This window comes from Chroicocephalus ridibundus, chromosome 2 (genome assembly GCF_963924245.1).
Source record: "Chroicocephalus ridibundus chromosome 2, bChrRid1.1, whole genome shotgun sequence".
NCBI lineage: Eukaryota > Metazoa > Chordata > Aves > Charadriiformes > Laridae > Chroicocephalus > Chroicocephalus ridibundus.
Genome location: NC_086285.1, coordinates 8,186,284 through 8,212,181, shown reverse-complemented (window position 1 = coordinate 8,212,181; position 25,898 = coordinate 8,186,284). Strand labels below are relative to the sequence as shown.

General features: G+C 41.3%; 1 protein-coding gene across 14 annotated transcripts in view; it reads left to right on the top strand.

Moving 5' to 3' along the window:
* The window catches only part of KMT2C (lysine methyltransferase 2C), a 203,739-nt gene that overhangs the window by 12,898 nt on the left and 164,943 nt on the right, over window positions 1-25,898 (top strand). Inside the window, exon 1 of one of the 14 annotated variants that reach the window (XM_063324388.1) lies at window positions 6,337-6,723. The exons of the other annotated variants lie outside the window; for them this stretch is intronic. The gene's annotated coding sequence lies outside the window, so the exon portion shown is untranslated. Of the gene's footprint in view, window positions 1-6,336; window positions 6,724-25,898 lie in introns of those variants that run through there. 14 annotated transcript variants of the gene reach the window in all.

Here is a 25,898-nt window from a genome sequence, read left to right as displayed (position 1 = left end):
GAATACACAGCTGCGTGGATGTGACCACGTCATGTGGTGTGGGAGCTTATTCCATAACAGCTATTAGTAATGGGCCTTGGGGACAGGGCAGAGACTGAATTCTAGCTCCCATCGTCACGCCACCTAGGTTTCTTTTTCAGCAGTATTGTGATGGTCTAGTTTCTAGCTGAATTGTTTTCTTTCAAAGCATTAAAAGAATAATAATACTTACTGTACTACTCTGAAGGAGCTTACTAATGAATAGGAGGAAGCATACTCAAATTCTGCTGAAGTCTTTATTCTTAGTCAGAAGAGAGAACTAGGTATCTCTGAAATTCAATTCAGAAGGACTAAGGTCTGAGCAGGGAGTTCCTTAAAGCTATCTAATAGAAAATACTAGACAAAGGGGTGTAGGTGTGATTTAGGCCATCTGGATATCACCTTTATGCACTGGTCCCCGTTGTATGTACTTGATTTTTTCGGGGCATAAGTTATTTCAAATAAGGTCCCACTGTCAGATTTCAGCACTGTGTATAATTACACAGCTATGTAAACAATGAATTAAACTTCAAAAATGTTTGCAGACCATTTGGGGAGCTGACTCTGCTTTTTAGCAGGAGGTTGGGCTCGCTGACCTTCGAGGTCTTTTCCAACCTGAGTTATTCCGTGATCCTGTTCTATGAGCATCACTCTGATGGTCATGTCCATTATTTATGGTGTACCCATTGCTTTCACACAGTGAATTATGTGTAATAACCTTTACGTTGCAGAAGGTGTTTTCCTGTATTATTTCTTGAAAGAAAATAGTTTACTAAATCTCTTTGTTTCATTTTCTGTGTTCCTTATTCCCTCTGTCACCTGATACTTGCTTTATCTATTAATCTGTGTGATTCCACATATACTAAATAAATCATTACTTCCTTTCTATGGTGGGTTGTTTTTTTTTTTTTTTTTTTTTTCAGAAATGGTGTCACCTGGCATTCCAGTTTTTCTTCTTAAAGAGTATATTTAAAAGTTTATCTGCTAGAAAAGGGTATTTTGATTACTTTAAAGAAAATATGTCAGAATTTGTATTCTCACTGGATTTCCATAATGCACTGTTGCGAACAGTTTTGTCCTGCCTGTGCTAGCAGCTAACAAGGCATGTCATTAGCAGTGAGTCATTTTTTGATGGCCTGTAAGTGTTTAGGTTTTGCCTGGTTTCTACCTCTTCTCTTCTTGCATCTTCATTTCAACTTGTAGTCTGTTTGTCTGTATTGGGTTTTAGTCCTTTCTGAATTCATTTGCTCACCCTTTTACTTCCGTTTCTTGTAGGCAGTACTACGTTATCATTTCAGTTTTGCACCACAGTTTACCCGTACTGACACTTAGTAGTAGTATAAAATGGACACAGGTGATGAGACTCTTGTCTGGTGTGCAGCATTTCTATAAGAAAGCCCCACATGCCATGCTTCTTCAACTCCACGTGAAATAGTGCTGTTAGGGAAGTGAAGAAGTGAGTAAGGAAATCTGAGATTTCTAGTGCTAATGCGAGATCTGAAGACCTATTTTTTTTATTTCAAATATTTTTTTCATAAATGCTTTTTAACCCAATACAGCCTATGTTTCTCCATTGATATTGCTGTTTGCATTGTGTTACTGGACAAGCACTGGTGACACTTGGTGAGCTCAAGCTACCTTGAGGCATCTGTGCTGATGCTCTGTGGGACGGTATCAGCCATAGAGGCAGAAGGGTACCTTCCAGATTGTTGTTTGGGGTTTCTACCTCAAATTCTCATTCGTCAGTGAGTTAAGTGTAATGGTAGGCTTTGCATTGGTATGTCCTTTCTGCCATCTCTGTCACAGGGACGGTAACCTTTGGCTGAAGCATGGGAAGACATCAAGGAAGAAAGGCACCCTGAGCCTTTTCAGTAATATCTGCCAAAATTTGTTTGTCAAAGCTGTAAGAATAGACAGTTTGATACTTTCTATGTGGAAAGCTATTTCAATTACCTAACTTACGTTACTGTTCAAATTTTATTTCTAATACCACGCTTGGTAGATACGACATCTTAGATGTAATGGCTTTAAATCAAATTTATAATAGTATGTTAACTGAGTATGTAGTTAATGCACAAAATGTGCTGCTTCTTGGCTGTATGACGTGCTGCCGACCTATCTTGGGTTCCAGATATGATCTGGTTCATGCGCACAAGAAGAGAAAGTGCAGGGAAGAGGAAAAAGTACGGTTTGGAAACAGTTTGGAACCTTTTTTTTTTTTTTTTAAACTTTTAGAAATGGATTCTATCTCCAGAGACTTTCGTAGTACAGGTTAGAAACTAAGAACTTCCAAAGCCCTTCAAATGCAATCAAAAAGAAGTCAGGCTACTGTTGAATCTATGCTTTGGCATCAAAAGTGGAATTTACAGAGAAACTGTATTGACAGAAGAGGTTGGTTCAAGTTGGTATGTAGCATGGAAGCATAAAAAGGTGCTAGAAGGTAAATTGCCTTTACATTTCAGTAGAATTGCCAGGCTAAGGAAAAATATTTGGGGTTCCTTTTCTGTTTGTTGTCTTTTTGTAGCTAGATGCTTGCCACTTACTCTCAAGTCATTATGATTCTATTATAATATTATTAGAAAACCATTGAAGATCTCAGAAATAGCAGGTCAGCAGAAGTTAAGAAGAAACATGCTTAAAAAAGACAACATATTTTTGTGTTTCTTAATGTATTAATCTTTGTACGTTTTAAATTCCATCAAGTACCAAATCAAATGTATGATCTAGCTGTTGTAACAAAATAGTACTGCTGTTGTAACAAAATAGTACTTCTGTTGTGAAGCCCGTGTCTCTTATTTCACAGAATCACAGAATGGTTTGGGTTGGAAGGGACCTTAAAGATCACCCAGTTCCAGCCCCCTGCCCTGGGCAGGGACACCTCCCACTAGACCAGGCTGCTCAAAGCCCCATCCAGCCTGGCCTTGAACACCTCCAGGGATGGGGCATTGACAACTTCCCTGGACAACCTGTTCCCATGCCTCACCACCCTCACAGTAAAGAATTTCTTCCTGATATCCAATCTGAATCTACCCTCGTTCAGTTTGAGGCCGTTACCCCTCGTCCTGTCATTACACTCCCTGATAAAGCGTCCCTCCCCATGTATTGTATATGTGTTGCACCTGAAATTTAAATTGGAATACATTGGAAGCGGTGACAGATCTACATCTGAATTTCTCTTGGTTGCTGAGAAGTAGCTTTCTCCAAAAGTTAGAAATCATAAATAGGGCCCATCATAAACAGATAAGGCATGCTTTGCTAAATGCGTCTTGATTAACTCAAGAGAGTTGTATCCTTGAGTTAATCAGTTTGAGTTTGGAAGAAAACAGTCCACCATATGTATAGACATAAGTTTTTATCTTAATGATTAAATCCATCGCTTCTGTTCCTTACAAAAAAAAAAAAAAGCCTGTCTTAGGAGAGATGACTGATGCCATTTTCCCCATGTACATTTTCTTGGCAGAATTGTTGGCTTAAACAGTTTGTGCCTTGCCATCATGGCGACACGCGTTTGCAGAGACGTGTGAATCGGGGCAGGGAATCGATGCAGGCAAAATTGCTTTGCCCTTTTCCAGTGTCCGGCCCTGCTGCTTCTTGCTGGGTCCCCTCCTCTGGTTAACAGTGCAGAATCATAGGATGGTTTGGGTTGGAAGGGACCTTTAAAGGTCATCTAATCCAACCTCCCCTGCAGTGAGGAGGGTCATCATCAAGGCGATCCAACATAGAGGTGAGCAGGCACAGTTCAGAGGCTGGGGAGAAGAGGCACAGGGTGGGATTGGCTTCAGTCGGAATTACTGGCCAACATGAAACCCTACCCCGAGCTGTTCCTTTGGCTCATGGTATAATCCTGCTGAAGGCAATTTATGGGCAGTTTGTGTGGCAAAGTAGTAATTAGTCAACATGACTGGTGTTGGACCGTGTCTGACTGCTGTAGTCAAATTACAGTTTTGTCCTTACTAAGGTTTTTATGGCACTTAACGTGCTTTTACAGTAAAAGAACTAAATCTCGCATCTTGCAATGTGAGGGAAAATGCAGCTCCATGGTCGAAGCTCTCGGGGACGGCTAAGCCAGGGAAGGCAACCTCATGCCTGTTTGCCTGCATCTCGGATCACATGAACAGCAGGGAAAAGTACTGAGAGTAATTTATTATCATTATTTTAACCAGCTATTATTAAATTGCAACTTGTCTTGTTTGTGCTAACGTACTTAAACTTGTCAGGTGACCCATTACCTGGTATGTTAAAACATGTTTGTTTTTTTTTTTTTTTAACAGAATGTAACATGTTTGAAAATATCAAGAGGTTTAAGGTGCAAGAGCACAAACAACTTCGTGAATTTATGGTGTGTCAGTTGTGCTGCAGGGGTTACCCTCTCCGAAGGTACCGCACCAGCGTTGTAGTGGAAGCTTATATACAAATTGGCAGTTTTGGGACAGCTGACACAATAAACTTGGTGCTCTGGCCTTGCTTAACCTGCCAACTATAGACATGGAAACTCATTTTATTTAATACAATTTGGAAAATACACAGCTTCTGTCCACTGTTGGGTGTCTGCTTTGGTTTAAGAGGAGCTTATTTTACTTAATCTCCGAAAGCATGGTTAGAAAAATGTTTAAACGGTATGGAGATGTGTGTGCAAGAGGGGTTTGTCCTGGTAAAACCCAAAGGGCTGTGAGCAGTAAAGGCACTGGGCAAATTGATGAACGTCCAGTAGTGGTTTAGCAATTCACTGCTCCTTGGTTGGACCAAAATAACCAGCCCTTACTGCAAAATAAAATACTGACATTTACCGTCTTCACTACTAACATATTTAACCTTCTCATTGCAGCAGGCAAAGTGTGCTAATACGCGTGGTTACCAGAGATGTGCTGATAAGCGGTAGCTTGATAGCTCCTTGTAGCTAAATATATGTATGTGTCCGTACCTGTACTGACATGGCACAATGGCTCTTATACAATAGTTACTTGTTTCAGAGTAAACACGTGGAGATTTTTTTTCATGTGAGTGCTTTTTTTTTTAAAAAAAAAAAATTATCTTAATCTCTGGAGAATTGGTTTGATAAAAGCCTTCCTGTAGGCCAGGCACCCAGAGCGTGTTTCAAGTGAAAACGTAATGACAGGCAGCGTCCGTCCACTCCCTCTACCTGGGGAGATCCCGGGGTGGGGGTGTTCGGGTGTTCGGAGGTGAAATGGTCTTTTTGAGTTGCATTTATTGAGAATTTCTCTAACCAGTACTGATAAGACAACACGGAACTTATTTGCTTGTCCACAACAGGAGGTGCCCAAGGTTAAGCGTGTCCAGTTACATCTCGGTGTAACAGAAGAGAATTTGATTAAAAAAACAATAATTCATGAGTGAAAAAATAGACGTAAGGCAGGGTTTTATTTTTGTTTGGCAGCTAAGTCAGAGTATTCTTGTTGACATGTCAGCCTGTGTCTTGCGGATATCTGATGCTTAAAAAAATTTTAAGAAAAGTTGTGAAAGACGGACAGCAGCGAAGCCTCACCCAGCGGCTGGTCTGGGGCTTCTGTGGGAAGTTGAACGAAGGTAGTTGCGTTACTCCTGAAATGGGTTGGTTTGCGAGTATCTATCAATACCAGTGAAACGATCCTTGCGTAATGTTTTCTTGATGTGTTTTTCTCCGCGTAGAGAAGGAGAATTGGCAGGGACCGTCTGGAGGATGAGGAAAGAGCCGCTTGTAGATGGACGTTTGTCAGACGGCCTTTCTCAGCCTCTCCGTTCCGGGCTGGCTTTGGAGAAGCGCAGAGCAGCCTGGAAAATGTTAAAAAGGAGCGGGGGGAGGCGGGGGTGAGGCAATACTGGAAGTTACACGTTCGTCTGTGTGGCTGAAATCCCCACCGAGTAGCCCACAGCAGCCACGGGGGGCTCCTGCGGGGAAGCGCCCGGCACCCGTGGAAACGCCTTGTAACTTTCCAGTTGCGCCGCTTTGTTAAGGGGGGAAGGAGGGAGCCGGGCGCCGGGGGAAGGTGTCCCCGGGACGGGGGGGTGGGACCGGGGCCGCCTGCCGGGCTCGGGGGTGCGGTGCGGGGGGAGCGGAGCCGAGCCCCCGGAGGGGGCGCTGCGCCTCCGGCCGCCGCTCGGTCTGGCTGGCGCAGGCGGCCCCGGCTCCTTCCGCAGGACTCCGGTCCGCACATTGGCGGCGCCCGGCTGCGTCGGATCTACTTTCTCTCGCTCGGCTCCTCTTTTTTTTTTTTTTTTTTTTTTCCCCTTTTTCTTTTTTTTTTTTTTTTCTTCCCTTTTCCCCTCCCCTCCGCTCCCCTCCCCCTCCTCCGCCTCCTCCTCCGCCGGCTCCAGCCTGGTTCGGGGAGGATCCCGGAGCCGAAGTTCCGAGGCGATCGGGGCTGGTGGCGAATCGCTCCCCCGGCGGCGTCGCCATGGGGGCCCTGTAGAGCCGCGCCCGCCCAGCCGCGCCGAGGCCCCGGGGCAGGGGGAGCCGCTGGGCTGGGGAGCGCCGCGACCGAGCGGCGGGTCCGGCAGAGTAACATGGCTGATGGCGGGGAGTGCTGAGCGGTCGGTGTGTCTCCGCACGGCGCCGGGCCCTGACATGTAAATAACTTCTCTTTCGCTCCGGATCGAGCGGGCGGGCGCCGCCGCCGGCCCCCCCCTCCATTTTCCGAGGGGGGGGGCAAAAATTCGTGAGCGGTTCGGCGGGGCTGGGCTATGTGGCGCAAAAGCAGTTCGCCGGGGGTGAGTACGTCTGGCGTTTTAACTTCTTTGTACGGAAGGGCAAACTGTGACAGCGGGCGGGGGTGATGCCCCCGCGGGGGGGGGGGGCGACGGGGGTACCCCCCGCCACCGCGGCCAGAAACTTGTCGGGTGGAGGCGGGGGGCGCTGGCGGCCGGGAGAGGAAGGTGGTGGTGGGGGGTGTCGGTTCGGGGAGGTGTGTGTGGGGTATAGGTTGGAGTTAACACGCTCCCCCAGATAATCTGGTCCTCCAGCATTTAAATAAAAACAAGGGGAAAAGGAGGGTGGGGGCGGGAGAGGCGCCCAGCACAAAAGCCCGGCGCGGTCAGCTGGCCGGGAGCACGGCACCGGTACCGGCACACACGTGTGCCCGCACCCGCACCCACATCTCCTCCGAAAAATATGACTTTATATGGCTAGCTATAGCACAACTCTGGGTTTTGGCTGTTTTTTTTTTTTTCCTCCTCTCTTCCCCCCCCCCCCCCCTTTTTTTTTTAGCACTTTCATTTCCTGGTGTGAATTCTGGAGTGATGGAAAATGAGATAGGATTAATATTTCTTAAATGTTTTGGACTACCCTGTACACGCTATTCTTTTTTTTTTTTTTTTAAAGAGTGCTATTTTAATTTTGCATGGTTTCAAAGCATACCTGTATAGTCTTAATTTTAAATGATCCTCTCAGCTGCCTTTATCTACAGTTCTAAATTAAAAGAACAATAGCACTTTAAAAAAATATACCATATTCCTAGTGCATAATGGATGTTCAGGCCATCGTATGTGATGATTTTTGTATGAGCTGTGAGCAAATAGGTCATAAGTCAAAGTAAGTGTTATGTAACTGGCTGCTTTAGCAAACTTAATACAAACTGTAATGGAAAATAAAAGTCTTTTTTTGTGGTTTTTTTTTTTTCTTTTTTGCTCTGGACAAAATGGGAGACTGGCTGTCCCTTTTTTTCAGTGGGATTACTTTGTAGCAGGTTGGTTTAAAAAAAAAAAAAACACCACCAACAAAACAACCTATGTTTTAAAAATATGAGCCAGTTAATCTGTGTGGTGTTTTGTATTTTTCTAAAAAACTGTTTCAGTCATGTACCTAATTCTAGATGCTAAATATTAGATATTCGCCAGTGAAGCATTAGTTAATTCTGTAACCAGATTCATTACGTAATTGAAAAATGTTCCTGAGTTAGTTTAGTTTTATTATTTAACTTCACTGTTTTCTAGAATAGCATTGCTTGGCATAGTAGAGTTCTTGAAAGAAATAAAGATCGGTATGAAAATAATTGGCATTTTTTTTCACAGCTGAAGAAGTAAAGGAGCGGGTTAATACTTCTGTTGCAAAACTGAAACAACTAGGCAGACATTTAAAGATTCTCAGTGACTCTATAAAATACTATGTATTGAAGTAAACACAGTTCCTAAGCTGGAGCTTGCACATAGGGGTCTTTGTGCTTTCCGTACGTCGTGGTGATGTTAGCGTGTTGTGTTTGGTGTCCTGCACAACAAAATGCACTTGCTACAGAAAAAAACTGCAGCTCCCAGGCTGTTCAGTGTAAATATTTTAACCATCTACTTATAAGAGAAACAGAGGCAGGAGAACAAGATACAGTTTTCTCAGTGCTACTGTGATCAGCTGCATCTACGCTAGCTATTCATTAATTTCACTGGTGACTACTGTATGTTTATTTTTAAAGTATTTGGTGTGTGCTTCTTTTACTACTTCATTGTAAATGTCCTTTGTTTTGATAATATACTTGGAGTTTGCGTATCTGTAGTTTTTAATTGCTTGCCTCACTTGCAGGTCGTCTTTGTAAGCTGTTTTATGACTCTGCTCTTCTTATGTTGTATTTATTCTGTGCAAACTAATATTCTGCCAGCATTGAATCTAGATGCTTGTAGGGCAAAATACTCTACATCCTGTTTTTGTAGGAATTGTTACTGAATTTTGGTATAATTATTTTGTCAGACTGCATACTCAGTTAACTTCTATCCTTTTTTTTTTTGTTTTCTTTTTTTTTCTTTCTTCTTTTGTATTATTCTTTCCCAAAAGGAAAACTCCTTGTCAAAATGTTCTGTGAGAGTTGTGGGTTTTTTGGGGGGAGGGGAGGCAAGGGGTGGCATTATTGTCATTTACATAATATGCCAGTAGAAAGTAGTTGCATCATGTACGCTTTCTTAATGTGACTGTTCATTGGACTCGCCTGAAAATGATCTCTTTAAAGGTAAATGGCTGAGCAAAAATGAAAAGCAGCCATGTATTGATTTCTGCTTTTGTTTCAGGCTAAAAGGACCATTCAGCGTGTGCTTTACAGGGTATTTCCAGCCTGAAATTTAGTCAGCTATTTAAAAATAATGGTAAAAGTATTCTTTTATCATCATTGCTCTCAAATCTTATGGCTTTGGCAGCTCTGTTTTCCTGTTCTTTAAGTGTGGATAGGACAGTCTTGGTATGGAATAGCGTGTACTTTGTAAACCATTTAGTATAAAATATGCAGTCCGAGAAGAAGGGGAACTGGCTCTGGAGCATTGTCAAAAGCACATTCTGAAGGAGCTGAAAGATATTTTTTTGTTTTATTTGGGCCATTCCAATTTTAGTAATTAAAAAGGCTTCTGGGAACTCTATAGGAGGTAGCGTTGTTTTCAGAAAGAAGTATTAAACCCCAGTTTGACGGTGGGCCTTTAGCTAGTCTTTTGTAATTCTGCCTTTCCTCTATGAAATCCTTTTGGCGTGTTGTGGTCCTCTGGCAGTATCCCAGCGTGTGATATCACGGATATCAGATGTCTTCTTGCGATTCGTGGCGTTGGCTGTGCCGCAGCTGTGCTCTCTGGGGCGGCTCAGGTGAACCAGGAAATGTCACAGCAATTGGGTAGGGAAGGCGGTTGGAGAGAAACAGTCACGTAGTGTTGGGAAGAGGTGAGCGCCTGCTGTTTAAAAGCGTTCAAATTACTGTGTTTGGTAATCTGATGTGGAACGTACTCAGCAAACAGATGTGTCTTTGACTGAGTGGTCTTTGCAGATATATTTTTTCCTAACTTCTTAGGTGCAGTTGCATATCAAAATGAGTGGCAAAACATCACAGTGAAGCTTTTTCCTTTGGAAATATCTTTGATTTTAAAAAAATGGATCGTAATTACACGTGGCCTCGTTAGGATTTATTTTCATCTCAAAGTTGAGGTCCAATGGCAGGCATATAAGCATAGATGAAATTGCACATATGGAGGGTATTTGACTCCTCCATAAGACCGTCTGAAAGTTAGTCATAGCGTGTTGCATTTCTGTCTCTTCGGTGAAGTCTCCCTCTTGTCTGTATTCACCGGTGAAATGTTACACAGTAAGTGGGGTTTGTGCTGACGTTGCTTTTGTAATATAGCTAGAAAAGAAAAGATTTCACATTGGCTACTTTGACCCATGTTTTCATCCTGGTTACCAAGCATTGAAAGGTATATAGCTGAGTAACATTACTTAACTAGACACTCATGGAAGATGAAGGCATGGAAGAAGAGTCTGCTTGTGTATTTGTTTGTTTGTTTAGTAAGGACTTGCAGTTCTTGGGTATGCTTCTGTTTCGGGGATGAATTCTTTGTTTTAGATGGAACTGAGTGTGTTCCTCCGAACCACGAACACTTCCATGTTGTTGTTACTCCAGATCTCCCTATCTCTTTTCTCCCCCTCCCTTGTTTTTCTTTTTTCTCTATTATCCTTAATTTTTGTGCCCCAAACGCCCTAGTGCTATGAAAAGAGAATGTAGATTGCTTTTGGAAGCTGTTTAGGGAGTGCACGTGAGAGCAGGTTACTACTGCCTGGTTCATAGTTAGGCTTCTACCCCAACCAGCTTAAGATCTAAATTATACTCCTGCCCCCTGTTAGTGTCTAGCATCAGATGCTGTAGAGAAAAGTGTAAAAATGTGACAAACTCTGAAGTGGGCAGTTACAGAGGGGCATCTGGTATTCCATGGGGCACCTGTTTGAGATGGGATTAGACCAGGGGGAAGGAGAGCTGGTTTTTTTCCAGAATTCAGAAAACCTCAAGTGGAGTCCTTATTGATGCTTATAGTTCTGCAGAAATCTACCTTCTTTGAACCAAATTACTTGTGAGGAGATTGTCTTTGATGGAATTTGAAGGCTTTCTTTCCAAGCCTGAGGACCAGGGTGAAAGGATACAATACAATCGACAGAACAAAGAGAATGGGGCAGGGGGAAGGGATGTGTTGGGTGGGACTGTACAGGGACGGTGTATCTGGAGCGATGAGAAGGAGGAGTAAGGTTGTAACTTTATTTTGTTCACCTTGTCTTTCCGCTTGAGTGAGGTGATTTTTGGCAGTACAGTTTTGTGGCACCACGGAGAATGAGTTTTAACAAGCAAGAAGAGACTGACGATGGTCAAGGAGAGCCATGAGGGAATGAGTCTAGGATATTTTCTCATCTTTTCAAAGGTTTCTTGTTCTGGGACAAATAATAAAAGGTGTGCAAGGTGTTGTCACTGCCATGTCAGCCTTGCCTTGCCTTGTGTACAGAAGGTTTAGTCACAGTCATGGCAGAAGTCATCTGTTACGTGTTCAGAGCTGTCATAAAATGGAGGTCTGGGTTGAACAGGAAGTACTCTTTTAACCTTTGACAGACTTTTCTTGTTTGAAAAATTTCACTTTGGCTTTGCGATATTTTAGTAGAAGGCTGACTGCATATAGGAATGGGTACAAAAACAAGGTAGAGGGCTTTTGGAAGACTTGTGAGTTTGCATTGATCAGAAGAGAGGAATCCTGAGTTACAGGAACGTAATCTTGAAGACAGATGGGAGATGGAGGATGAGAAGCATAGACTTCAGTCTTTTCCTTTCACCTTAAACCATCTTGGTGCAGTAGCTTGTCTGTGAGCACTCTTTCTTTTCATGTGTATTTAACCATCTTTTCCCTTCCGTTTGTCCCTTGTCATCTTCTGTTTTCACCTTTGTTAAAGGAAGCCGAGATTTTTTAATTTAAGGAAAAACAAACAGTTTAAAGAATGATGTAAAGACAGTGTTATGCAGTTCCAGAAGTAGCAACTGTTATAATTTGCAGTCTAGCTCTTGGAAGAAGAGGGTGATGGAAGCCTGGAAGATTTCTGAGGTGGTTTGTGTGGATCAGGGTACAGTCTTGCATGAACAAATTCTTGAAACTGGATGGGGGAGGGGAGCCCGGCCTGTATACTTTATTTAGCTTATAGATTAATCTACAAAATGTAAAATAATTAAATGTATATCCTGCCCCATATATTTGTCTTTGGGTAGTAAAATCCACCTAGAACGACGTAGCGTGTTTAACTATGAGGAGTTACTAGGTTAATAATTTTCTCTCTTTCATTTTTTGGAAACACATGTAGCTATTGAATCTGTCTTGAGGGCTGTGATTCAGTTGCTGAGATGGTTATGTCACTTCTCCATAGAAAATTTGGAATCCTAGTGCTGAATTGGTGAATAGCTACTATTTTAGGCAGTTCTATTGCCTCCCTTGGGGATGTTTTGAAATCGGTTGACTTCTGTTTAGTGTGTTACCGGAAAGTCAGAGTTTCTAACTGTGGTGTATAGCCAGAAATGGCTATTGCCAGTTGTGACATCTGCTGCCATCGCCCCTGTTGATGAAGGTTGTTTGCTACTGTTTGCTCTGGTGATAGCTGGGAGAAATGAAGCTTAGGGGGAGGTAGTTCTCCTGGTCATTGCTAGACCTACGTGCAGTTCATGTGTAAAAACACCCCTGTATTGTATTTATATGTTTATTTCTTTTCTTACGGCTGCCTAATCTTCAACGTCTGCTGCTGACAGCTTCACCAATACTATGCAAGAGTTTTCATTATTGATGCCTCTGGACCTCCAAATAAAGAACTCTCAGTGAATAAGTACTGTATGGATTCATTTAATTATTAATCAGGATGATGGGGTATTCTCTAAGGTACACAATTCTGTTTCAAAAACAACTGAAGTCAATAGAAGGTTTTCCATTGAAATAAAATAGTCATGAGAGTAAACGTTCATCAGTATGAGTAAGAATTCGATAGTCGGGTCCCTTCTGTGCCAGCTGTTTTGAATAGTGCTAACCAGTTGCTGCTCTGCATGATCAAAAAGTGTGGGGAACAGGATGCTTTAGAAAAAATAAACAAGACATTGCAGAATAGTTTTTGATTCTCCAAGTCTCGGGAAAACGTGAGGCTAGTGTTCTGTTAACTTAAAGAGTCCATGAAACAGTGCTAAGCTGAAATTGTAACAATTATAAATTCAGCAAACTGGTTCTCGATTGCTGTATCATTATTTGACTGGCCAGTTAGTCATGTTTTATTGCCACTGCTCGCAGAACCGACAAGAATCACAATCTTGTATGTAGAGAAAAAAAATGAAGGACACTTCTGGACCACTCGGTGCGAACTGGACTTACTTGATGCTGTTCTTCCAGAGCTAGACGTGTATTTCATGCCTCTGAGACCCAGCCTGCTGCCTGATACAGAGTTTCATCAGACAAACAGCAGTATCATAAGTACTGATATTATGTGTTAAATTTTATCAGAGGGAGGTAGGGTTGAATAATTTTGCAGGTAGGACTCCACACCCTATCCTTGTACTTTTCACCATCTGCTGTGCCAATGTTTTTTCTCTTCGGGCCAGGAAGCAGCTAAAGAGCTACTTAGTTGGCTCAACTGATAAGTAATGTATATCTGTAGGTGAAAAGTAGGAGACCTTTTCTGGGGAAGGCTGTCTTGAAGGTCTCCTTTGTAATAGAAGATCCAATGGTGGTTGTGGTCTCTTCAGCAGGTTGTGAGGGTAACTTTTTTTTTTTTTTTTTACTGTTCTGTAGCATCCTCTGTGCGTGAAATTATTTGTGAGGAATTTGGAAGAAGTGCTGGAGTGGTATAGTTAGGGGCAGGAAAGCAGTGGTGGTGTTACGTCTCTTAAGGCTACAAGAGAAGCAAGGATGGGGGGAGTGGTTGCATCTTCTGTAAAAACTGTTGTAACTGGTGAAAACAGATGAGCTTTTGGTCACGTGTAGGAGAATAGATGCTATTTTTTCACAAAGTGTCCAGCTGCCCCGTAAGCACTTGCTGTCAGTACAGGAAGCACCTCTTCTACATCTGGTGTCTGAACTCAATTTGCAGAATCTTTTCAGTGGTTGCAACCTATACTCAAAGAAGATGTATCTTGAAATAATTTCTCCTGGAACCTCCTCTCCAGTCCTTCCAACAGCCTCCTACGCCTGCAAAAGTCATGCGAAGCAAACTTTCTGCACATCATCCTGTACCCAGGTTGTACCTGAGCAGCAAAAGTGAAATTTGGTGACAGAGCTCTGTGGCCACCCTGGTTCATGCACCTTGGTCTTTTACCCCATTTCCTCATGAATGTTCACCACATCCTCATGGGAAGTGGATGGATGAAATTAAGCAACTTTTATGTGTAAGGATGAACTTGCTCACAGTCAGTGGACACCAACTGTTTCTCATAAAACTCTGTCCTTAACTCTTTGGTCCTGGCATTCAAAGATGCATGCCAAATTTCATCAAAAAGACGAGCCTGGGTGCTGAAAATTGGTATTTGTGGGATGGTTAAAGTCATGAGCCTGACAAATTGCCAAATGACAAAATAGAGTCATACTCTAATATCTTCCCTGGACCCCTGCCCTAAAGCTCACCTCTTTGTCTTCCACACATAAGAAATTGCCTCTTACTCCTTCTCTTTTCCCCAGGAGACAACCATCTTACCAGATTTCCCTCAACCCTCTCTATAAGCAGTGTCTACCTGTCTTCTCAGATGGGTTCACAGCAAACTCACACAAATCTCTCTCTCTCTAGTCTTTTAACTGACTGCAAGAAGCAACACATTACTAATTCCCTACAAAAAATAAGGTTAGAATGCTGGTATACTAGGATTGGATCTTATTTCGAATTAGAAGATAGCAGTAGGATGTCACCTGACTTTCTTCAGTGACAGGACACATGGTGCCTGGGTTATTTCTGAGTCTGCGTGAGGAATTTGGTGACTTAGGAGAACCCATTGAGCTGCCAGAAGAGCTTAGTGTTGCTTAACTACAAGAAAAGTAGGTGTTTTTTGACTGTGAAAGCATCCTGTGGAAAAGCATGAGTGTATGACATGAAGCTTGCTGTTCTTGTGGTTATTTTTTTTACTGTGGTAGATAATGACCACCTGACTAAGGCATGTATGGTGCTTAGTATAATCTTTTCAATACAGTATGGACCAAGATCCGAATAAACCATCTACTGAACAGGCAGGTATATAGGATGCTCAGACATTTTCTTAGCTTCCACCACCTCCCACCGTGCAGAACTGATTCTCTGTAGGACAGCATTGGAGTCTCTGGACACCAGAAATCAGGAACTAGTCTTTTAGAGGAATGAAACTTTAATAGACCACTAAAGGCCATGTAATTGCATGTTCACTATTCACGGTTCAGGATGTTGAATACAAGGCTGGAAAATGAAGGTTAGTGTTGTTAAGGATCAGTCTTTAGGTGTGACAATAATTTGGGCAACATGGTGAGCTTTGTTTTCCTAGCTCTGGGTTCAGAGTCTGTTTGTAGGATAGTATGGAGACATTGTCTGTTTCACAACAGCAGCTTTTCTGGGTCAGATCAGAGATCTGGATGTCCCGTCGTCATGCTTCCTGCAGTGGGTAATAGCAGACGCCTAGGAAGGAAAAGAAGGAAAGGGTAATTTTGTAACGATGCTTCCCTGAATCACTAATTGCAGAAGATTGGGAAAGAATTGTGGGATTTCTGGAGTCAAGGATGACTCTCTGTGTTAGATCTGTTGAGCATTAGACATCTCCTTTGAATATGTCCAGCCTCTCCTCAGTCCCACAAACTTTCAGCATGATGAGCATGGAATACCTCAGTCTAACTGCATGTTGTGAGAAGAACAGCCACCTTTTACTTGGGATTTTCTTGAACCTTCTACCTGCTGGCATCAGTGCCATGTAGTATGTAGTGGAAGAAATGGTAAATGCTGGTTCTGTGATCACTTTTCCAATATGAATTGTGATTACAATTATTAAGATACATGAAAATGTATGTATGGGAAAAACAGACGGTATACTTCTGAAAGAGGTGCACAAATACTGAAGACCTAGTTGAGAGCGTCACTTTACATCAGCGAAATTTTATTTAAACTGAAAAAATCGTGTGTGTGTTTGTGTAACGGGACTGCTTTTTGAAGGCATTAAGAGACAAGTGGACTCCAAAAGCAGGAGTCTGGACTGTCAGCAAGTTTTCTTGTCGTTCTTAGGGCAGGACACTTTTTCACTTTTTGCGGCTTTAAGGAATCACGGGATCTTGTTTGGCCATGTTAGCTGTCTGTATTACATAGCTTAGGTTTTGATTCATTCTATTAGTTAAATAATATTTGTATCTGGATAGTGAGCCTGTTTTATATATACCATAAATGGACTTAATTTTTCTGCGTATTATGTTTCTTGATAGAACTGGTTATTGGTGAGTTTAGGTTTCACACTTGATCGTGTCATTGTCTGTGGCTCTACAGATCTTTAAAGCCCCCAGTGTATTAATAGTGTTATCAATGAAAGATGCTGCAGCTTTATTTATTTTTCCTTCCTCAAGGGTACTGTAGCAGCCAGTTTGAGCATTAGCCACCAAATGCCCAGGTGGCCGCATGGTAACTGCAGAAGCATTTCAGTATCTAATGGGCCAGGTCACGTGCAACCCTCATTAAAATGTGATTAAAGTATCCCCTTTTGTTTGTTAGATGGAGCCAAGCCCATGCTTTGCGCTGGGCCCTCCATTATGTTTGGGTGGTGTGTGTTTTGAACCGTCTCTCTTGTTTGTGAGGCTGATCGTTCCCAAGCCCCAGCCTCATGCAAACCTCTGATGAAGATGCGCTGCTTCAGCCTAAATGCGAGAAAATGAAAGCAGTGTCTGCTTTCATTTAAAATGTTGTCTGCTAAAGACAAATATGAAATGCAAAGCTCCTGTTGTTGGCTGGGGGTGTCTCTTGTTTTCCTACACCTCTGCTTTTTAACTTCCAAAGACGTCTTTTTTTTTTTTTTTTTTCTTTTGGTATTCAGTTGAAAAGCTAGTCTTACAGCTAGAGAACCAGCGTAAATTATGTTGGTAATTTGCCATGACCACCTATGGTAGTACATAAATAATGAGAGAATAACAAAAACTTGTGACTAAATTAAAAAAAAAAATCAAAAGGATTTAGTTATGCTTTCTAAGACAGGCCTTCTTATCTTGTGTGGAAGTAGAAAAAAAATGGGTTGTTCTTTAGCTTTAGTTTTTGTGAAACACAGAAATCAGTAGGCTTCAAGCTCAAAGACTCATAGCATCCACAGATTTAACTTGTATCTGATCAGGTATAGCCTTGCCTACGGACAAGCATAAACTTATCAGAAATACGGTATAGTTGACCAAGTCCAATGATCGATGTAAATGACTGGAGAGGGACAGCTGGCTTCTTGTGGTTGTTGGAATTTGAGCAAATGAAGGGTATTATTTCCAAATCAAACATGTTGCAGAACAAGAAGGGATAGAAAATGCTATATAAGTTCTTAGATCTGTCTTTTCTTTTGACACTCTGTGGAATCAGATGATTTGGCACTTGTAACTACTGTGGGTAAGAGGCGTTTATAAGAAATAAAATAAAATGTATGTGTGGCAGTGGTGGGGGAGGCGTCTGTTCTGAAAACATCTGAGATGCTGGTAAGTGTGTCCCCAGTGGGAAAGAGAAGTTGCATAGCTGGTGCTGCGGCGGCTGCTTACGCGTGTGTGGCCATGTTTAGAAAAGGATCAACACTAGGAACTGAGTTATTAGAGAAGTGAGTGGCTGGAGGGATTGAAAATAACAAAAATTATTTGCATCTTGCGTGTTGGTTTGAATTTGGCCAGTGTGAGCGTCACTAACTCCAGACTAGCTGCCTCTGCAAAGTAAATCCTGAGATGAGTTTCAGAAGGTAAACGTGTGTTTGATTTAAAGCTCCACAGCTGCTGTTACCTGGGTTTGTACCTGCAGGTAGAAGATGAAGAGGCAGGAATGGAAACCATCCTCTCGACTCGTAAGCCTGGTCTGGAAAGACCGGACCCAACACTTGATGGAGCTTGTGCTGTGTTTAGTGCTGTGGGAAGCGTCTGGTTTCTAGTACATCTTGCAACCGTTCATATGTATAAGTAAAGCAAACAACAGCCAATTAAAACAAAAAAACCCACCCCACCACCACATTTTGAAGAAGTCATATATAAAAAAAGAAACCAGTCTTACTGGCGAATACTTATCGGTATATCGGTTCATTACAATTATTTGCACCTGTATGGCAGTTTTTAGTTCATTGCGATTTTGTTGAAGTACAACAGTTTATTTAAATAAATTCATGTGGGGGGGATTCAAATGATGCTTCTAAAGAAGCAGCCAGAAGGAATGCTTTCAAAGTTTTCAGGAACAGTTAAACTGCAAACCCCCCCCCTCCTTTTTTTTTTTTAAAGTGATTCTTTTTGTTACACTCATCAGGGCTCGTTTTGAAAGACTTATTTTATTTTTTTTTGTTTTGGCAAAATAGTTGATCAGCGCAACTGGCAAAGAACCGCCGTGGAGTAACAAAGAATTTCTGTCTAGCTAAAAATTGTATTCGAGGCCATCTTGGAGCATTTTGTGAGCCAGAGCAGAAAGTCTTTGTGTAAGAAAGGCCATTCAAGTTAAGTTGCACGTTTTCCTCCCCAAAATTAGCATACCAGAATACTTTATTGCAGAGCGTTTAGAATACTTTGTACAAGAAATAACAGTAAGTTGAAGATTGCTAACTGAGGATCTGTAATGATGCCAACTGACTTTTTTTTTTTTTTTTTAATGAAAGCTTTGTATACATAACAGGATGAGTCATCACTGGAGAGTTCTGAAAGTGTTTGGCATCCCGAAGAATCCTTTTGTATGTCTCTGCTGCACAAAAAAAGTATTTTTGTCATGAAACTCTGCCTAAAGAAGTATTGCAATAATTGGAAGCTTTAGGGGAGGGTTTTCTAATGTGGCTTAGATCTTGACTTTCTATTATTGTTTTAAAAATATTTTGGTATTCTTAGATCTTCCTGAATAATAGGATGAAAATTTCTAAGTAGTTTGCTGGCTGGTGATTTTTTTAAGATGTGGCTTCAGACGGACTTCTTTTATAAATTTGTTTTTAAAAATGTAATAGGAGCTTGTCTGTTTTCCGTAGCTGTAATGCAAGTATTGAAAAATCTAGTAGTAGTGGAATACTGTAATTCATTTTGTGGTATTCAGACAGGGTCCCTGTTGTAAACTTGTAATAGCTGCTTATCTGAGTTGTGCTTATTTTAAGTACATTTCCTTTTGATACCGTTGTCATGTAGAAGAACTGGTTGGCGTTGGTAGTTTCTGTTATGCCTCTTAAGAAACTAATATAAGAAAGATGGGGACAAACTTTTTAGCAGGGCCTGTTGTGGTAGAAAAAGGGGGAATGGCTTTAAACTAAAAGAGAATAGATTTAGACTAGATAGAAGGAAGAAATTTTTTACGCTGAGGGTGGGTGAAACACTGGCCCGGGTTGCCCAGAGAGGTGGTAGATGCTCCAGCCCTGGGAACATTCCAGGTCAGGTTGGACGGGGCTCTGAGCAGCCTGATCTAGGTGAAGGTGTCCCTGCTCGTGGGAGAGGGGGTGGACTAGATGACTTTAAAGGTCCCTTCCAACCCAAACTTTTTGATGATTCTATGATCTTACAAAGGTAAAGTTTTTTCTTTTATGTGTTAAGAACATCAGTAGTCGCTATCCTCACTCAGAGCAACTACTTGATAAAAAGAAAGAGAAACCTTTCTTAGTGCCTAAGGTGATCGTGAGGAATGTATCAAACCACTGTTGTGTTTTGCCCATGATTTTTCCTAATGATGCAAAACCCGGCTCGCATAGTGTTCAAGTGTGTGCGAGGCAGCAGAGATTGAATTTTGTGGCTGGTAAAAAAAGGTAGCAAACTTACTTTTATCTGAAATTTTTAGGAGTGTGTGAAATTTTTCAGGGTTTTTTTTCCCCCACTGATTCATTCTTCAGCAGTGCATTTTGTAAACCACGCTATAATTAATTTAAAAAAATCGAAGCTATTGATGGATTCTTTTCTGCCTTGTAGTAGTGATTATACAAATATATTTATTAGGTATTAAATTTAACAGTTTTAAATTTTGTGATTTCTTTTGAATGGACCTGAATATGGCCAAGGAAACTTGAAAAAAAAGAACAGAATTACTCAGAAGAAGAATTCATGAAGAAGCCTTCAGAACTTAGAGTTTTTCATACAGAAAAATGAATCCTTTCGTAATAATTTAGAATTGTATAGGCTTTTAATCCAAATTCTCAGAATGATGCTGATAACAGAAAGCATAAAACACAGAAGGACTTTCAGACAGTCCTTGAAGAAGAACACAGGTTAATTATTCAGCACTGCACATGCAGGTGTGATAGTTTTGAGTCAGGCTTTTGGACTCACGTATTTTTATTTTACTGTGCACATCCAAAGCCAAGCATTTGAAGAGTTCTTTAAAATTTGGAAGTGAAACAACAGAAATTTATTTAGCTAATGAAGTTCATATTTGGCGATAGTTTTTATTTAAGCTTAGAATTAGTTCAGTGACATTGATAAGCAATGCTTTTTAATGGTAGCACGGTTTTTCCATAATTTTTTTAAGTTCTTATACTGTATGTTGCCAACTTAGTGTTATTCTACAATAAACTAAATGTTGGATCGTGCTAATGTGGGGTGTGTCTAGTGAGACTGAAGCCTTAGTTTGTTTTTATTTTCCAAGGGAAGCTAAACATCAGCTTTTGACTACATTTTTCTAGGAGGTAAACGCTCAACATATCTGCAAATTGGGACGTTGAATTGCGTGTAAGAAAATAAGGCATTGGGCTGTGCCTGTGTCTAGAGAAGGTAAAATTGGTGGTGGTGTTATTGATTTTATGTTTGCCTGGCACCCTCTCAGAGCTCTTACTGGGAGGAGCTCTGCTTCAAAATACTGTACTTCTCCAACAAAACATTATTTCCAGCTGTTCAGATGAAGAAAGGTTCCCTTGGGGACATTGAACCAACCGTGTTATCTTTACTGTAGGATCCAGATGCAAGGAAGAAAACCAGTATTTGTTCTTCTATCAGATGACTTTATGTGCTTGTTTTGCAGCTTGTAGGCCAGAACATTGGTGCCTGAAATTTCTGCGTGTTTTAGATTTTCTCGCAAGTCTTGAGAATTAAGGGATCCTAGAATATCCACTTTCCAATACGCTGAATGCTGCAGAGGCCGGATTCCATTGTGACTTTCTCGGGTTTGCAGTAAAAAGATAGTTCTAGCGTAATCAGTCATCGAAACAGAACAAAGGTACATGGAGAAGAGGAGGTGGCGAAGGTTAGTGAAGGTTTCCCACCTCATCGCTTCAGCGGAGCTGTGCCCTGATATTGTACGTAACCCGTGTTTTGTTAGTAATGGAAACTTTCTAGTGAGCTTTACATTTACAGGGCATTTAAGGCCATGATTCCAGAGACCTGTTCCGCTGGCAGCAGCGACTTCAGCAGTCGCCTTTTATTGCAGCTGCTGAGCGCTGTTGCTCTGCCAGCGCCTCGGCCAGCGTGCCTGCCCGGGGGACTGGGCTGCGAACTGCCTCAGGACATAGAACCCCGCTTTGTAAAGGGGACGGTCACCTCACACCTTACTGCAGGTGAATGTGTGACCCTTGTCCAAGTCCTCTTTGTTTTGCTTTGACCTCTGCTAGCTTTCTGCATAAAGCTACCGTTCACGTTTGTAGGTTCTCATCATGAAATCATAGTGTTCAGAGAAGCGTTGCTTTTAAAAAGGATGAGGTCTCATCAATGGCAATTGGTTTAAAAATAAGCGTTTTTTTTTGGTTTTTTTTTTTACTTTACCTTTTTTAGCTTTGAGCTTAGTGTTTCTTTTCACTGCCTTTGGTGTAGCTTTAAATTGGTAAACCTGTGCTTTTCTCATTTTTTCTTAATTAACACAATTCTTGAGAAAATCATAGAATCACAGAATGCTTTGGGTTGGAAGGGACCTTAACGATCACCCAGTTCCAACCCCCTGCCATGGGCAGGGACACCTCCCACCAGACCAGGCTGCTCCAAGCCCCATCCAGCCTGGCCTTGAACACCTCCAGGGATGGGGCATCCACAGCTTCTCTGGGCAACCTGTGCCAGTGTCTCACCACCCTCACAGTAAAGAATTTCTTCCTAACATCCAATCTAAATCTCCCCTCCTTCAGTTTAAACCCGTTACCCCTTGTCCTATCATTACATTCCCTGTTAGATCTTATACAATTTTAACCTTTCTAAGTAATTTGAGATTTAAAATGGTTGAGATACGAGTAAAAAAGACAAGATTTGGGGTAGTATTAGCATCTTTATCATGTCAGTAATATACAGTCATCAGTCAAATAGCTCCTGGTGTGCCTGCATCTGTTTTTCTTGCCAGTAAACTGAACCGTCCACAAGTCAAGGCATGCCATGTCTAGGCTACACGCTCATCAAATTTAAATTGTGAAATGAATAGCGTTGTTCAGAATTACCTTAGTACTTTTGCAAAGTTGACAACCAGGAACCCAACTGTGGGTTATCTTTGTGAGAATTTCGTGCAAAAAATTAGATTGCTCAAGATAACAACAACAACAAAAAAATAAAAAGATAGATTGCTCAAGATAAGAGGTGTGTAAAGAATGCGCGTTGTGATGTGTTAGTGCTGAGCTTTTAAAGATGAGAAAATAAGTGTTAATCATATATTTTACTCATGGTGCTTGCAGCACAGTTTACAAAATGATAGGTAGAGGTACCCTGTAAATGTTTTGTGGCAGTTTCACTTGAAAAAACAATACAAGTTGAGCCACAATTCCCGTGCATTTGAAATTGCTTGTATCCAAGAAATAGTTAACGGCGGAGTGTAGGGATTAGTGTTGGGTTCAGCCTCACTACTGTTAATGAGCTGGAAGAAGGCGGCAGCAGCAAACTAGTGGTATTGACAGACAGTATGGAGGTAAATGGATTTGTCAACACAAGGAGAGAGAAAATCGAGAGGAACATAAGTTAGGAATATAGAAAATATAGAAAACGGAGAAGGGGGTTTCCCCCAGCCTTCTCTAACAGCTGAAACAACCACCGTCGAGTCAGTCAGGGCTGATGGGTTTTCCAAGCACTGCGCTGATGAGAGTGAGAATCTTGCAATAAAATAATGCTGAAAGGGCACAGCAGATAAATGAACGTTCTTTACAGATCGTATTTTAATTACCTCAAATATGTTATGAAGATGAATGCATTACCATTTGTGATGCAGCTGGACTTTGTGTTGATACGAACAACGCTCATGTCCGCAGGATGGTGCTGCTTTGAGACAACAATTAATGCTCACACCTAAGTTTAAATAAAATGAGTCATGGGGGGGGGGAAAAGTGTTGGTAAAATGTAGTACGTAAGAGTTGAGTGTATTTAAAATTAGCAACTTTCTATTTTTATATTGAAAACGTTAAACGTATTTTAACTTGTAGGTGGAGGTGTAACGGTAACTGTGCCTTTTAGGCAGAGATTTTTTTCTGTATTCTAGGAACTTTGAAAACAAAGTTATACTGAAAGAAAAGAAGGCGTTTTCATAAAATACTGTTTTCTAGAAGGAATCTCTGTAGTCCACAACGGATGGAAACATGTAATAGTTACCATCATTCTAAATGAATAAATAAAATTATCCCAAATGTAACCTCAGCTGCTCTGCAGACAGACATCGAGACTAGACTTGCAGCATTTACCAGCTGTGTGTAAGAGCTACACTGCACGTAAAGGGATTTCAGATTTTATTATGTGGGAGGGATGATGTCAGTTTGGTTGATTATGCCCCTTTCAAGCTGCTGTGATAATTACCTGCTTGTTACCAGAAGTGTCGAACCCATTTTCAGTTCTTGTTTGCTTTTGCTGTCATGCCCTAATTGCTACGTAATTTTGTCCCTGCCAATTACTACCTTGGAGTTGAATTTTACAGTGAAAAAGTTGTTAGAAGCAATAAAGTCATTGTTTTTTAGATCCAGTAATTTCAATAGAATATTTTATTACGCTGCAAAGTATATTGGAGTGCATGGTGCTCACTTCTGTGAGACAGTGAAATCCCGTCGTTCCCGCTGAAATCAAGGGGATGTGGAAGGCGTGACTTTTTGGGAGAGCAAGTCCCTTGCTGTTGGGATGGCTGTAGTACCTGCCTCGATGGTTAAATATGCAAAAATTTAAGAGGTGTGGAGAATTGATGGCTTCGAACTTTTTATTTTTATGTTGGAAATACATACATTTACTACATTCTTTAGAGGCAGGAACTCTTAGGTGATGTTTTTTTCTTATTCCTTCCCTTCCTTTTCATCCTATCTTTTACCTACTACCTGAGTTCTAGAAGTTACCTTTGATGTAGATATTGGGTCATCTGATGTGATCTTTTGTCCGTATTTTCTATAAAGATGTAATGTAAATGGATTTCTTTAAGGATGCTGGGCCTAACTGTTTTATGTTCTGATTAAAACTATTTGTTTGAATTATTCAGTGGAATAAAACCTACAGTAATTGGGTTAAGGGCTGGCTGACAAAGCACTTTGTTGTCTTTGGGAACTGTCATTGCCTTGCTTTGGGTTTTCTGGGTGGTCCTCCAGCAATAAAGTCTGGTATTAGTCAATATTAATAACAATTACTGCTGTTGAAATCTGTACATGGAATGACGTGGATGAGCACAGGGAAGAGGCAAAAGTGGGATTTGGATTAAGCACAGTTAAACAAAATGCTCGTCGCAATAAGGAGAGGGCTGGTGTCACCGTGTAGAAGTGTAGGGGTGGGGCTACAGTTGGGAAAGGAGCACTTCTGGAAAGACATCTAGAGTGTGGGATGTTTGTGGCTGTGTCCTGAAGCTCTGTTTGTCACAGAGATTGTTAGATGGGCTGCTGCCATTTTAACGTTACTCAGATATCCACAGCTGAAAGACCGAAATGTTGGCAAAACGTCACAAAGTGGACCAAAGATGGGACAAAGCTTGGAGAAGAGTCCTTTGGTGAGAAAGGTGTTAGGTTATGGGACATTATATGGTTATATTATGTTATATGGTTATATTATGTTATATGGTTATATTATGTTATATGGTTATATTATGTTATATTATGTTATATTATGTTAACCATTATATGGTTATATTATGTTATAACCTAACCTCTGTTAGGTTATGGGAAGGGGGGGAATCCAAACCCATTTGATTACAGTGGATAATATCTCCGGAGGAGAAAATACTGTGTTCTTAAGGGTTCGCTAATGTAAGAGGAAAAGGTACAACAAGATCCGGCAGTTTAAAACTGAAACCAGAGAAGTTCACATAGGAAATGAGCACAAATTCATAAGGAGGAACAAACGACAAAGGGCATGGCAGAGTGAGTGCCTTTCTGAAAGATGGGCTTCAATCAGTTACGGTTATTGAGTGATATTTATGGATCTTAGGCTCGCGTGGATAATGATTCTGGCATGGTGTCCTGTGAGTCTGTGAGCGGTTGGACTTGTGTTTTGATAGCACTCTCTTCAGTAGCTTTGTCATGGACAGTGTATTAAGCTTTGAACATCTTTGTGGTCGAAGATTCTTTTCAAATGTAATCTTTCATATATCGATTGCAAAATACAAACTGTTTCTAAGATTCTGAGGACACAGTATACCTCAATTGTAATTCTTTGGTCATCATGAAGGCTTTCAAGTACTTAAAGGAGAAATTTCAGTTTGCAAAAATAGAACAAAAAAAAAAAGTTATGCAGAAGTAATATTGTAACAAAACCTAATGGTTTTACTGCTGAAATTTATGGGTGGGACTGTGACTTGGTCCCTGTTCTGTCCCGTTGTGATACCAAGACAGTACTTGGGTAAATCTGAGCAGCCTTAGGGCTGCTGTGAGTCACACCTGGCCGTATGTGCTTCCCTTGGCAGCGTTGTCTTCTCAAGTGGTTGCAAGTATAGCTGCTACAGAGCTGCTCTGCCGGCTTTTGATACCTGCAAGTACTTCTGAAAGGTTTGATTAAGACAATTTTTGAGGCTGTGTGGTCTGGTGAGTGGAACTGAGCTTTCATGCTGTAAATGTTAATTAGAAGCATATGTGTATATGTAAAAAGCAAGCTGAAATAAAAGTATAAATATCTAAGAAGCT